Raw genomic sequence first — 15,850 nt, forward strand, 5'->3', positions numbered from 1 at the left:
CGTGGAGAGGAGATTCATGTTTCAGAAGTGGAGCTTCTAATGTACATAGTGATGTGTGTTTAACTACCGGCAACACCGACAATGATTATTTTGAATTGTTCACCTTGACTAACACTGAGTCCAAATTCTATGGTATCATAGAAGAGCAACGAGGTGAAATCAGCAACACGCTTGAAATATCTTCCACAGATGTGAATGTAGGGAGATCAGTGTCTGTTCAGTCATTTAAGTTAACACCTACTATGCCTTCGATATATTCTCAGATTTCTGTAATGAACAAAAACATAAGATGCTTAATGTTTACTAATTATCCGGATAAATTCTGTCCAGGAATAAGAGAGAATAACGTGTTTACTCCTTATTACAAAGACTGCTTAAGACCGGAGTTTAAGTGGCATGATAGCCATTATCAAATTGTAGTGTGGTAGTGGTCTTGCTATTTTTTTTTATTTAAATTGATTTTACATTTTTTGAGAGAGAGACAGAGATAGAGATACATTTTACCTTTGCCTATTTTTTTTAAGATAATTTGGACAATACTCAATTCTAACTTCAGTTAAGCTGTTATAGCCAGATTTCATAATTATTCAATTAAATTGAATTTTCAAGTTTGATAGTAGAATTTTGTCTATTACTTATTCAATTTTTTGATTGGTTGTTATTTTGAGAAGATTAACAATTTGATTGAATTTACCAATTTTTTTTAGCTGCCTTTCGGCTTCTGTATTAAAATTGATCAATTTAATTTTAAGTTAGTAGTAGTTAATTAGATTTAATTTAAATATTGTTAAGGTAAATAACTATACCTTTGATTTAAATTTTGATTGACTCTCATTGTACATTATATTGGCAACCACAGACAGTCGACTTGGTACTGTAGAACACTACCACATAACTAGGTACTTAACCATTATTTGGAATAGCATACTGCTGTTTATTATCTTCTAGGAAGATACGAGAACTGACCCTCCCCATAAGTAGCTCACGCACTGAGACTGGTGGAGTCTCACAAGCTCTCCAAGATTAGCCAGACAATCACGCTACCCACCAGCGGATGAGTGCAGCGAAGAGGGCGAGGCCTTTCTCCCAATCAACTGAAGCAGAACCATATATCTAAGTATCCCAGTTAATTACCTATTTTACTTTATAATATAGTCAAGACTGTCACAGCCAGCCAATTGTACTATAGTGAGAAATTGTTAAGTAAATATAAGTTAGTTTTTAAAGAAAAAAATATATCTTGTTTTATTTCATTCCAAAGCATACTTCTAAATTCATCAACATCCAGAATTTTGTGGGTTATAAGATGCTTCCGTCGCTCAGTTTTAGCGCCGCGCCGCCGCACATTGATCTGGGGCTAGGTCATAAGTGGTCAAATCCGACATCCTGGTATCTTCCTTAACCGATGCTAATTAAACACTTAAATGACCCCAGAGATATGACGCATTATAAGTGAATTCCTAAATTATTTTTTTTAAGTTACAGAGGGTTCATTTAGTATAATTTTGGATCGTAATCACCATAAGCCTAAAGAAAAAAAGTAAAACAAATTATAATTAAGACAAAAATTGTTCGTGGAGGAAATTAAAGACATCTACGTGTAGGGTAAGGATTGGGCTTTTAAGCAGTATCAAAAAAAATGGTAAGAGCGTTTTTGATTTTATGCAAAATTATTTTAATAAAATGTTAATTTAAAAGATGTTCTTGCTAGTTTCACAAAATTTATCTTTTTAAATTCCACATGATGCTAAATATATAATCCGACTACTGTAGTATATAAGTATCATACCCGGAAGCTTTTCTAGTAAATCTAATTATATGTTCCATGAATATGGCTGCTGTAACAGAATGTTGTCCGATGCGTTATTATTAAGGAACCAAGCATTTTTACGGGATTTACGCTGTTGAAATTTATGAACGTCGTTTAAGCCTCTCTTGAGTTGAATATGCAGTCTGAAAAAGATATAATGGCTTATGTGTCCAAATATTATTTATTTATCCAAGCCTTGAGGTATAAGAGGCGGAATAAATGAAGGCTACACATCGTTTTTTAAAGATCCATGTAATAACTGTTTTTGAGCCGACATACGATCCTTCAAAGCCTGAAACTATCATAAGGACCACAGGCCAAAGCTGTGTCTAGTCAGAAGATATGCGAAATCTACTTTATGCCTGTCGATTGTATCCAGACCCAAGAATTCGTTATTCCTGACTTAAAACCGACAGTAATAGAGGCTCGATATAAGTTAAAATTGCGAAATATATCAATTTCCGAAGGACACAGTTTAGAAGCCCTACAAGAAGATGTACCATTGCACCATTACATCTCATGGAGTTCGCTCCTTTTAGCGTGTGTAATTACCCTAATTATTTGTAGTCTCAGCATATATAAAAGAAAAAGGATCCAGACATTATTCGTGAATCCACGTCCAACCAAGGAGTCCCTAAGAGGGAAGGGTCCCTTCAGTCTTAAGGGGGGAAGAGTTAAGGAATATGAGCCCTGTCCCAACATAAGATAAGAAGCCTCTATAAATGCCAGCGCCCGCTGCGGGGAAGCCAGATTAAGATTAAATTCTCATTAAGTACAGATCGATACTCTGCTCAAATTGTAACTTGTATTTTGTGTAATTGTCTAAGTTCACTGTTTGTAATAAAATAAATAATTTTTAAAAAAGCTATTTTTGCTTCCAAATTATTTAATTTTAATATTTAATATATGTACCACAAATAAAGGTTACCTAAAAACATTTCTCAAAGGAGTTTTTAAAAAAATCCACCAAAGCCTAAATATCAGACAACATGGGATCCTACTTGTGTTCTAAATTTTTTATCATCTTTTTATCCATTAGAAGAAGTCTCGATTTTTAAATTAACGCTAAAATTAGTTACTTTGTTAGCCTTAATCACGGGCCACAGGTATTTTTTTTAAAATACTTTTAGTGTTATTTTCAAATAACAAACGTTATTTGCTATAAGTATGAAGCTAAATCTTTGCAGTGAACGTTTTATACAAATTAGTTTTTTTTATTTGTTGTGAATAAAAATGCAATAAACTGTTCTGTTGCGAAAACGCATCACTGGTATAAATCGTGATATAAAATTTGATTGAGCTTGTCAAGACTTGAATAATATTCAGAAACGAGTGTACATAGGTTTGCAGTCTGGCATAATCATTTGTGTAGTATGGATCGTTTAGTGGTAGAAAGTGTTTAAAGTGGCTTATAGGCGGTTTTTACTCAAAATGAGTTGGTAGAAGCCATGGAGGATGCAGACTTAGAGCTGGAGGACGGTAAGTTAGAAAATTGGTTTTATTTTTTTATTCCGCTTCACAATATTTAAAATTAAAACCTTTTCTTAAAATTCGTTAAACATTTTTTCAGGGTATGTCGATGGCGTTTATATACCACCAGATGTCGACACTCTCACCGACAAAGAGACCTTTGACGATGAGGCAATCTTATACGAAACAGGGGTACCTGAAGATATAGCGGGCACGTTCGAGTTGCAGGGTCCAGCATACAAAGTTTTTCCGGTTAAAGCTGAGGTAGGGGACAGTCACAGCAAGACTGTAGAGGACTTGCAAATTTTACCAGGTGCTTCAAACTCAAAAAATCTTCAACGAAACTTGAGTGACGACTCATCCGACGATGAAACGCTTGCTTCTATACGAAGAAAACTAATTGCAGCCAAAGTGCCTCAGGAATCCCTAGCAGTGAAATGGGAAAAAGGAGAGATCAGGTAATTCGGTGGTAACTGTTGCAAGCAATACCTACAGCGTTGAGCCTATAAGTCGTGTAAAAAGATTTGGTAAGAAAAAAAGAACTGATAAGTCCATTCCTCAACCCAATGTAATATCTCAATGTAATAAGTACATGGGAGGAGTAGACTTGCATGATAATGGCATAGCGAATTATAGATGTAGTGTACTTGGCAAAAAGTGGGGGTGGCCCATATTCGTCAATGCTATTGACAGCTTGGCTGTCAATGCCTGGAAGTTTTACAATATGGTCAATGATGAATCGATGTCTCAACTTGATTTCAAATCCTATTTAGCAATTCGTTTTATCAAATCTGAAAGAACCCCCATAATTAGAAAACTTGCAACAGGTATCAACGAATTACGTTATGATAATATTGGGCATGTGGTTATCCATTGTACTGAAAAAACTCGCAGGAGCTGTCGAATATGTCACAGTCAAATTGTATTTATCTGCAAGAAATGCAAAGTGCTTTTACACACTGCTTCTTTCGCAGTGTATCACATATTGCCTAAGACGTAATACCCAAAATTTATATGTTTATCAACCCAGATGATGCGTTTTTGCAACAGTCTAAAATGTCAAGTGTATTTTTTATATTGCTTTTTTTATAAAATATTTGCATGTTTTTATTATAATTAGCAAATTTTAGACTATTTACGGTTGTTTTTTTGCATTAATAAAGTTTTTTAAAAAATAAATATAATTATCGTTTTAATGTATCGTCCCAGTGATGCGTTTTCGCAACAGTTTTTTTTTACAAAACTATTTAAAAAAAATTTTTTTGGTCCCACAACATTGTTCTTTAGGGTAAACTAATAAACAAAAAATAGACATTTCTTTATTTTGCGCTTTATATTTTGCGCTTATATTTACAAAAGTTGTTTATTTTTGCCGTCTCTCAACACCTGTAAAATTTCATTATGATCAAATAAAAAAAACCTCTCCAGGTCCCAGGAGGATATTACCCATTTAAAAAAACTATTTAAACTATTTAAATTTTAAAGACAGCTATTTATCTTCAAAAATGTATTTAACAAAGAGAAGGCGATATACTTAACCAGAAAAACCAGAGGTTTCCTGACTAAAACCAAAAGAAAAACTTTACAACAAATATTTTCCAAATTAAGAAATGCAGCACATAAGGCAAGAAAGATGGCAACAACTTATAATTTAATATACAGGGTCCGGCAATAGTGCGTCGGGCATCTTTAGCTATTAAAATAAAAAACTTAGGAATTTTGTTTAAGTGCAAACCTAAAGTATGTACTAGGATGCATTTCTGGAAAATATATTAACTTCTATAGGGTGACTCAAAAAAGTGTGAGTGGATCGGGATGATTTTTTTTAAATGGAACACCCTGTATATTATTGCATTTTTGGCTTCCTTTCGGATCACTTTACATAATCCTAAGACATGAGTAAATATATATCGATCATTTCAGAGATATTAATAAATAAATAAAAATTATATATTTTTCAGCCTTTCTTAAAAAAATTATTAATAATACAAGAACTGTCCTGAAATCAAAACTATATTAGATATTTACTTTATATGGTCTGTACTTATTTTGCTATAAATATGGAAATCGTAAATCATACAGGATGTTCAAAATTCTACGCCAAACTTTCTAAAATATAAAATAATTTTTCTTTGTTTTTTTAAATGGAACACCCTGTATATTATTTTATCAATTGATGGCGAATTAAAAAATGAACATTTTTTGCATTTAGAGTATTTCAAAATCTTTAACAGTTTCGCAGATATTCCCGGTTTTGTATTTCATATGGCATTTTCCACAATAAATTTTTATCAAAGCCACCCAATGATTTTTCTCTCGTATTTTACCATTGAAAGCGCCATATGAAATAATACTGCGTGTATCCGGAAAACTATTAAAAATTTTGAAATACTTTAAATACAAAAAATGTTCATTTTTTAATTCTCCATCAAATAAAAAATAATATACAGGGTGTTCCATTTGAAAAAACGAACAAAAATGATTTTATATTTTTGATAAGTTTGGCGTAAAATATTGAACATCCTATATGATTTACGATTACCATATTTATAGCAAAAGTAAGAACAGACCTACTAAAGTAAATATCTAATATGGTTTTGATTTCAGAACAGTTCTTGTATTTTTAATATTTTTTTTTAAGAAGTGTCGAAAAACATATATTTTTGATTTATTTTTTAATATCTCTGAAACTATCGAAATAGATTTACTCATATCTTAGGATTATGTAAAGTGATCTGAAAGGAAGCCAAAAATGCAATAATATACAGGGTGTTCCATTTAAAAAAAATCATCCAGATTCACTCACACTTTTTTGAGCCACCCTATAGAAGTTAAAATATTTTGCGGAAATACATCCTCATACATACTTTAGGTTTGCACTTAAACAAAATTCTCAAGTTTTTTATTCTAGGAGCTACAGATGCCCGACGCACTATTGCCGGACCCTGTATTTGCTTAAAAATAAAACCCATTGTTATTTCTTCAAAGAGAAGTATCTGCTCAGTTCTTGTTCATTCAGATAAAAATCAAAAGTTACAATCCAAGGGGAAGGGGAAGAAAGTTTACATTAGATGATAAGGTATTAGGTAGATAAGGTATCACTTTTCCAACCAAGGTTACAGATTTATCAAAGATTTTCAGTTTACCATATCCTAAACATTATTAAGAGTATTAAAATAAATTAGTCTAAGAGCTAGCAACGTTTTCGAGAAAGTATTTTAAGAAAGCTGGCTCTTTGATATATATTCTACTATGCTCTCTGGAACAGCATGTGGCCCGTCTTGCTGCCGATACCCGTTGCGTTCACTACTGCGCATCGGCAGATCCGATTTTTTTTTAGTCCTATAAATTCTAGTATTGAATATAAATCGAACGTGTCTCCATAGCGCACTGCGTGGAACTTCCGACTACGAACCGAGGATTCAGAGTTAGTTTTTTTTAGTCAGGGCACAGACTTTTTTATTTTATTTTCGTTTATATTCTGATAGTAAAGTATTAAATAATTTTGGTGATTCAAAAAAACATAGATATTTAATACTTTACTATCTCGTTTGATAAGCGGAACCTCTATGCGCTGAGCTATGGAGGCTCAGTCGGTTTATATTCAATACTAGAATTTAAAGGACTAATAAAAATATAGGATCTTCTTTCAATGCGCAGTAAGGAACGCAACGTTTACCGGGAGCCAGACGGGCCGCATGCTTTTCTAGAGAGCATAGTAAAAAATATATCAAAGAGCCGGACATCTTAAAATACTTGTTTTTCCGACGTTGCTAGCTCTCGTACTAAAAAATGTAGTTACATTCTGGGATGAATCTATATCCAATTGCTGAACACTGTAGTAGACAGACGTTATCGTATTTAATGTATTTTGATGTTAGTAATTTATAGGTGGGCCATGAGCCAATATATGCTTTATAGAAGTTTCAAAAGGGTAGATAATTGTGAAAATTTTGATTTGAGCGATATCTTAGATAATGCCCAATATAGGATACATTTTGGAGGTTGATCTGAAATATCCCGAACATTTCCATGTTTATCATAAAGATTTTCCTTTATGCCAAGAACTCAAAATTAAATGACACACAATTTCCCCATATTCAAAATTATCCAAACTAATAACCACCTGTTGCTGCAAATTATACATTATATAAATTTGAAACTAGCTATTTTTAGGCATTAAACTTTAAAAAAGTCCATCGTGTTTTACAGTTTAATCGGTTTCCTATAATTAATTGAAATATCCAATAACGAGCAAACTTGAAAAAGTAACTTGGAAAAACCTATTTAAACTCATTTTACTGATGAACAATGCGGTTTTCGCAAAAAACACCATGATATAAAATCAGTAAATATATGGAAGGCTTGTTACAGCGAAAAAAAATGTTAACCTGCTATTTCACAGCAGAGCAGTCTGATGAACGTTTAGTGGCAACTGAACGGTATAAAATTGATTATGTTTATATAAACCCTTGTATATCGGAATGGCAATTTTAGATATTTTTAAAACTTGACTTTGAGACCAAATTATGGCTCACTGTATTAGGTCACACTGGTCCAAGTTTTATTTTAAATAGAAAACTATTTTCGTTCAATCATCAACTTTTGATACCTACCATGACTTTTTCTGGAAAAGAATCTAGCCTTGACACAGAGAGAAAAGTTGTTGTACAGCTTTGTAAAACTATTCCACATCTTCAGAAAAGTACGATATAGTTTGACAACTGGTTCACCTCCTTTCAACTCATTCTGTTATAAAAGAATGATTTTGGATCAATAGCTTAAGGACTAGAAAGAAGTAGAACTAAGAAGTAGCGGCTGTGAACTGTAAGGCCAAGAACTGGAAGTAAGTAGCTGCGAGCAGGAACAGTTACTGTTGACAAATCAGATAAATTCAAAGTAGATAATGCAGCAAGTAATAATAATACAGCACTATAATAAGGCCGACACAAAATGTGTTCAATTGATAAGCTTGATTGATAAGCTGTGTTTCTCATACTGCAATTGTTCAAGTCGAATGATACAGAAAATATGATACAAAAAGATTGATGTTGCATGCCCCTCAAATAATAAAACAATATAATACTGATATGGGGGTCGTGGACTTGGCAGATATGCTTATTGTCCTATATAAGATCCCTTCTAAGTTAAATGTGTTAATAATAAGTTACATGTTACAACATGGATCACTGAGCAATCCCTACGAACAATTACACGAGTTAGGCAGAGAGCACCTCTCCTACTCAACATGTTCATGGCAGCGCTCTCTATTATAGTGGTGGTAAACTACAGGAAAGAGGAATAGACATTAGATACAGAAATGACGGCGGTTTGTTCAACATAAAAAGATTCGGGGCAAAAACACGTACAAAATTCATCACAGAACTTTATTAAACGTCGCCAAAACTAAAATCATATGCACTCCCGTCGAAAAATCATAACAATGCTATAAAAATCGCAGAACTATTGGAATATGTAGCGAAATTCAATTATAATTTAATATCGACTCTGAAATTCAGCACAGAATTGGCACCGCCTCAAAAGCATTCTGGAAATTAAAAGACAGAGAGACAGGGTCTTCTACAATCATGACTTGAGCACAAAAACAAAACTTGCAGTGCCAGTGTACCGAGCAATAATAATCCCCATTACACAAGTTACAACAGAAATATCTTAGACAACTGTTAAGAATCAAATGGTACCACTATGTCTCAAACGTATCGGTCCATGAAAAAGCTAACTGCGAGAACGCTCATGAAGTCATGAAGTCTTGTTTACAATGAGTTTGTGGACGGTAAGAGGAAACCGGCTGGACAACAAAGGTACAAGGATATTCTCCATGAAAACTTAAAGGGCATAAGAAAAACGCAGAATAAAACAATAAATAATAAGGCAGAATCGATTGGAAGAAGCAGCGCACAATAGAACGCAATAGAGAAGAATTGTAAACTCAGTTAAGAGCGACAACCAAAAAGTAAAGAAGCAACAAAGTAATGAGATTTTTAAATATCCGGAGTGCGGAAGAAAGATAACATCACGTATTGGGCTTTTCAGTCACAGAAAAGCTCATGAAAGAAAACGCCTTGCGTTACCATCTTCTGATGCGTGTCGAATACTCATCAGCGTGTAGGAGATCAAGTCAAGGAGATGGTACTTCGGAATATTCAGTCAATTAATTGATATTGGTACGAAGAAGCGTTACTCTACAGAAGATATATATGTAATTTTTAAAAAACCAAAAATATGATAAATTCAATATATTTTATTTAGAATAAATTTAGCTTATAAAATCTAAAAATGGCTAGAAAATCTGATTTTACACAAGAGCAGAGTTCTGAGAAAATTAGAGTTCCCTCTCAGTGCTAGGCCCTCCGATGATATCGGGTATAACCATATAGAACAATGTCCAACATTTGTAGATAGACAAGTGTAAAGTATGCACAACTGGCTAAACAGTGGTATTCCGTAAATTTAATATTACGATTACGTTTTATTCCAGAAAGTAAGCCGTGATATAATTGTTTTTCTGTTTATCATATAAGAGCTATTTCATAGGCCCGTTTTCATCGGTTATTGCATATTTTCGTAAAATCATCTGCTGATGCAATAGTAGTATAATGATGAAATAATGTTTCTCACAGATTCTTCGTCCTATATGATCAAGGCATCCCAATTTGATTCATGTTTTGCTCAAAAAGTACGTCGATTCGCTGAATAAGTACGATCTATGTTTGAAAATGTAAACAAATTGATTTCGCCAAGAAAGAATTTATTAAGGCGCCTACTGACGTTGGGGAAATAGGCAAAAATAATATTAAAAATATTTGCCTCTGAAAGAATTAAGATGCAAGTTAAAAAACACTCAGGCTTGATTTCCTCAAATTCGGGGGAAGCAAATTGAAGATGTTTATTGTTTCACATAATTCTCGTCATATAGAGCAGTTATGCGCAAAGATGGGAAAAAGGTTTTTTTCTTGTAAAATTTGTAATTAATCTGGACGGCTCTCTTTGGCTTAATAAACATGCTGTTAAGATGCCAGCTGCGTCCCCCAAGATAGTATGATGTACAGCAGACGATGGAAGGAGAATGATATGTTATTAATGCTGCATGTTGCCCTACTATAAAGGGGATTTTTCCGAATTGTAAAGGTGATGAAAATCGTTCATTCAATTTTATTATGTGCTCTTGCCAACCCAGTGTCGATATGATCACCAGAAATTTAGGTTTTTTAACTTCACTACTGCCGCGTAACTGAAACTGTAAGTACTTGAGTTCTTTTTGTTTCATTTACAAACAACTGATTTCAAACAACTGATTGAAAACTGATTTACAAACAACATTTACAAACAACAACATTCACTTCCTCCAACATGAGATTGCCAACCGTCCCGCATTTGGTCCAAAGGTCCTGCAAATCCTGTATTCTATTTTGACAAAACATTTTTTAAATGTTATCTTTTTACAACAGCTATTATAGGTACTATAGCCTGTCGTGAACGATATCCCGCATATAGACAACACAACACAACACAACATGGATTCGACTAATAAAACCATAACTCGCACAATAGAGGCGCATATACGGGGAGAGTAATAGGTGTAATTACCCCTCCCAGAAAGAAATTTATAAATTAATGTTAAAATGTGGTATAAAGTAAATGTCACAATAGTAATTTTTAATACTAATCAAAATACAAAATCAAGACCCATCCAAGTTTATTTTTTCCAGTGATAATTCCATTCAGCGCATTTAACTTAAACCTAATACTTTACTTAAATACTTCCTCTACCCCTTCCAGACTTAATCTCTAGATGCGCCACTGCATCTGCATAGTAACATGGGGCGAAGTTCAAATCAGCTTTCACTTTTACATGACCAACACATACAAGGTGGACGAAAACAGTTTGTTAAAAAAGGTAAACTATCTTTCAAACTATACAGATGAAAAGAGTGCAATGAAGACACATGATATCTGAACGGTAGCTAGAAGTATTTAGCCTCTTTAAATAAATGATCTTCCATTCCAAAATGTACTCTATTTCGTTGAGTACCTACTCCTTGTTTTTTCTAGAAGCAACGCAGCTACAAAAAGATTATTTCTATTATAAACTCTACCTGGACATGTGAGAAATCCACACTTTTTGTTGAGGCCATAAAATAATAAATGTAAAGGTTGAAACTATGGCGGCCATTTTGTAAAACAAATGCAATCTGGACAAGTGAACTGAATTTTCGAAGCTGCTTGAAAGCAGAAAGATATCTTCAAGAAAAAAGTTCATGGCAGTGGGAAATATAACTTAATCTAGTAAGTTGGACACCAGTTAAAACACCTATTAAAATATATAATTTTGAATTTTAAAAGTTTTTATTTTTTTATTTGAAAGAACGAGTAGGGAGACTGGTGTTGTGGAGCGTCTCGCATTGGAGCAATAATAAGTTGGCAGCCTCACTCCAACACCGAGTGATATATGTTACTTAAAGACACTGTTGAGAACCACAGCTGCCACTAATGTGATGGTTCTAAGTTAAAGCTCCGCTGCCACCAATGTTGAGAGCCACAGTTGTCACCAATGTGATGGTTCTAAGTTAAACCTCCGCCGCCATCAATGTTGAGAACCACAGTTGTCACCAATGTGATGGTTCTAAGTTAAACCTCCGCTGCCATCAATGTTCAAAACCACCGTTGTCACCAATGTGATGGTTCTAAGTTAAACCTCCGCCGCCATCAATGTTGAGAACCACAGTTGTCACCAATGTGATGGTTCTAAGTTAAACCTCCGCTGCCATCAATGTTCAAAACCACCGTTGTCACCAATGTGATGGTTCTAAGTTAAACCTCCGCCGCCATCAATGTTGAGAACCACAGTTGTCACCAATGTGATGGTTCTAAGTTAAACCTCCGCTGCCACGAATGTTGATAACCACCGTTGTGACCACTGTGATGGTTCTAAGATGATCTACACCACAAATGCGATGAACGGCCGTCACCAATGTGATGGTTCTAAGTTAAACCTCCGCTGCCACCAATGTTGAAAACCACCGTTGTCACGTTGTCATAATTGAGTGTGAATATCCTAGATCGTTATTTCTAAGTTAACTTGACAACTTTATTTAAATTATGATATAAACCGTACAATTAAAAATATTTTTGAGCAATCATCCATTATATTCACAGTTTAAAAAAATTCTAATCTAATGTACCTCCTAAGAATTGTTTATTTGTCATTATACACAGAACGTTTTATGAAAAAAAATATATTGTTATATACATATATATACAGGGTGTCCCAATATTCCGTAGACATAGAACTACTACATATTTTTTGAAATCAAAATAAGGTCATTGGACACAATTTACCTCTATACAAAAGTGCTTTGTTTGTCCATTAGAAGGCATCAATCAAAAATAAACTCGAACGTTAATTAATTTAAAATTTATTAATTTTTAAGCTTTTTATGAAGCTTATTATCAAATATAATTTGTGATACTAACATACCATTCCGTATTTTCGCCAACTAGATATTATAGCATAACAGATTCTATACGCCTCCATAGTATCATGTGGCAAAAACATTTTTTGGAAGTCTGCTTCGGAAATATAATTTTTTCCTCAAAAAGTATGCGCGGTGGCGTTTTTTACGAGAGACAAAAAATGTAGTAAATACTAGAGAGACCATTATACAAAACAAAATCGGTCGTCGGTTGAGTTGGAAAATATTTATACTAATATTTATGTAGAGGTTGTAGGGGTGGGGGTATTTTTTACCCTTTCCTTAATTTATCTTAATTTTACTGAAAGTCTAATGTTAAAGCACTTAGCAAAACTAAAATCTCGGAATAACGGTTCTTAAAATATCTGAAAAAAAATTAAAGTTTCATGCCCTCTAACGGGCAAACGAAGCATTTTGTATAGAGGTAAATTGTGTCCAATGAACCTATTTTGACTCCAAAAATAAGTAGAAGTGCTATGTCTACGGAATATTGGGACACCCTGTATACCATAATACCATCTCCCCGAAAGTCAAAATTAAAAAATAAAATTTTAAAATTAAAGTTACAAGGATTCAGAAGATAAAGTACAGAAGTTAGAACAAAGTAATGTTCCCACACTGGAAAATTTAGAAGCTATGTGTATTAAGTTGATGGAACCTGAAGTGGCAAATTTTATGGTTGCCCAGTTAAAACTGATAAATAAATCCAGCAACGGGCGTAGGTATTCAGATGCCTTTAAAAAATTCTGTATGTCTTTATATTTTGTAGGTTCCAAATGTTACAAGTTGCTAGGTCGAACATTCCAATTACCATCAATTAGGTGCCTTGAAAGATATACCGAGAATTTATATTTCTCTGCTGGTGTCAATAATCACTTATTTCAATTGCTAAAATTAAAAGTCGATAAAATGAACACGGCAGATAAAAATTGTATAATTTGTATTGAGGAGATGTCTTTAAAATCTAATTATTTTACAATTATAGTAGAGATGAAATTATAGGACTAGAAGATAATGGTTTATTAAAGCAAAAAAATGTTGCAAGTTCCGCTACAGTAGTCATGGTAAGGGGTATAAAATTAAACTGGAAGCAACCTATCTGCTATTATTTTTCTTCATCCAGCTGTAGTGCACAGGATGCTAAAAATTTATTGGAAAACTGTTTGAACCAATTAAAAGAAATTGGTTTGAATATAGTTGCACTTGTATCTGACATGGGGTCTAATTTTATTGAACTAAGTAATCTATTAGGTGTAACAGAATGCAGCTTTTTCTATGTTGGAGACAAAAGATTATTTTATTTTTTTGATCCACCACATTTAATTAAAGCTACCAGAAATATTTTTTTAAGAATAAAATCATATGGGGTGGGAAAATAACAGATAAGACATATTGAACAATTCTATAAGAGATTCCACATTAAAAAACAGGCTTGCCCCAAAGCTTACTAAATCCCACATATACCCCACAAATTTCGAAAAAATGCGGGTAAAATTTGCTACTCAAGTAATGAGTGCAACTGTAGCTGCAGGATTAGAAACATATATCAGTTTAGGTAGTTTACCAGATGAAGCTTTGGGTACTGTAGAATTCGTTTCTAATTTTGATCAGCTATTTGAAATTTTCAATTCTTCAAATATCTTACATACGTACAAAATCATTTCAAAAAGCTTTTACATGTGCAACATTTCAGGTGGATTTTTTAACAGATATTTTGAATAAACTTGATAGTGCAGTTATAATTAATTCAAAGAGTAAAAATATTACTAATTTAACAAAATTTCTGCAGTGTTGGAAAATATCAATTAACACGTTGCTCAAACTGTGGTAAGTACTTAAAGAAATGGGATTTAGCTTTTTATTTACAAGAGGAATTAGCCCGCGGTTTCATTGGACGCGGGTCCGTGCGTTTTTTTAAACGTGCGAGCTCTGATGGAATTTACTCGCACGACTATTATATTTTAGTGGTTACATTAGATGCGCGTTCATGGTGTCCTGTGTGTCGAGTTTGTCAAAACGGACGCCACTACATTGATGCTGTCTGAGGATTTAATGTTAAAATAACTACTTATGAACAGAAGAAAATGTTAGGTAAATGTTTTATATGCAAAAAAAGGGGAAGAAAATGAATATGTAAAATACTTGGTGAATTAAAACAGGAACCGGTCAATTTTTTTGAATATTTTAGAATGTTTCCAGCAACATTAAATATATCTAAAATAAAAATAAACCTGGTATTCAAAAATATTCAAATTTTTTGGGAATGTATTGGACCGAGAGATATAAAAATTCGAACGCTCGGACGTGCACGTATTAAAAAAGCAAACCAGTTTGTTTTCATCCGACCCACGAAAATCAACGTACGTGCACGGACGCGCAAAGTCCGATGCAATGTAACCGCAAGCCTAGATACCATTTGTTTGTTTTTTGCTGCGTGCACGTCCGAGCACGTACGACTCTAGTACGACCAAAAAAACGCACGGACACGCATCCAATGTAAGAAAATTGTTTGCCAGTGTTCGTCAGCAAGGGGGTAACGCAGTAAACCCTACGCCTATTCAATTTATAACAGCTCTCAAGAAATTATTTATCTTAAAGAAGTATTTTCATACAGAAGCGATGAATTGCACTGAAGATTATAGCACATTATTAACATCAATAGTAGATTTTGGTGACAATCAAAATTTAATTCCATCTACTGATATTAATAGACAACCCTTTAATGTAGCACACTGCGATTACCACAGTAAAACGTTGCAGGAACAGAATGCATTTAAGTATATGTGGATATCTCATTAACAAATGCTTAAAAATCCATTGTTGTTTAGTTTGTGGAGAATTTGCTTCAGCGAATGAGCAGTTATCAGAATCAAATCTTTTTATTTATTATAAAGCTTATAATAATAATACGTCTCTATTTGGATCTTTAAAATCTCCACATGAAAGCTTTTATCATTATATCCCTACATTTAGGTAATAATATTTTAATTTATGCGAAAAAGAAACTATTTTTGCGCGTCCTTGTAAAAATTTTCCAATAGATTATTTAATTAAATTATATATTAGATTTGGAACT

Source organism: Sitophilus oryzae, unplaced genomic scaffold (genome assembly GCF_002938485.1).
Source record: "Sitophilus oryzae breed Bouriz unplaced genomic scaffold, Soryzae_2.0 scaffold_1394_pilon_pilon, whole genome shotgun sequence".
Lineage (NCBI taxonomy): Eukaryota > Metazoa > Arthropoda > Insecta > Coleoptera > Curculionidae > Sitophilus > Sitophilus oryzae.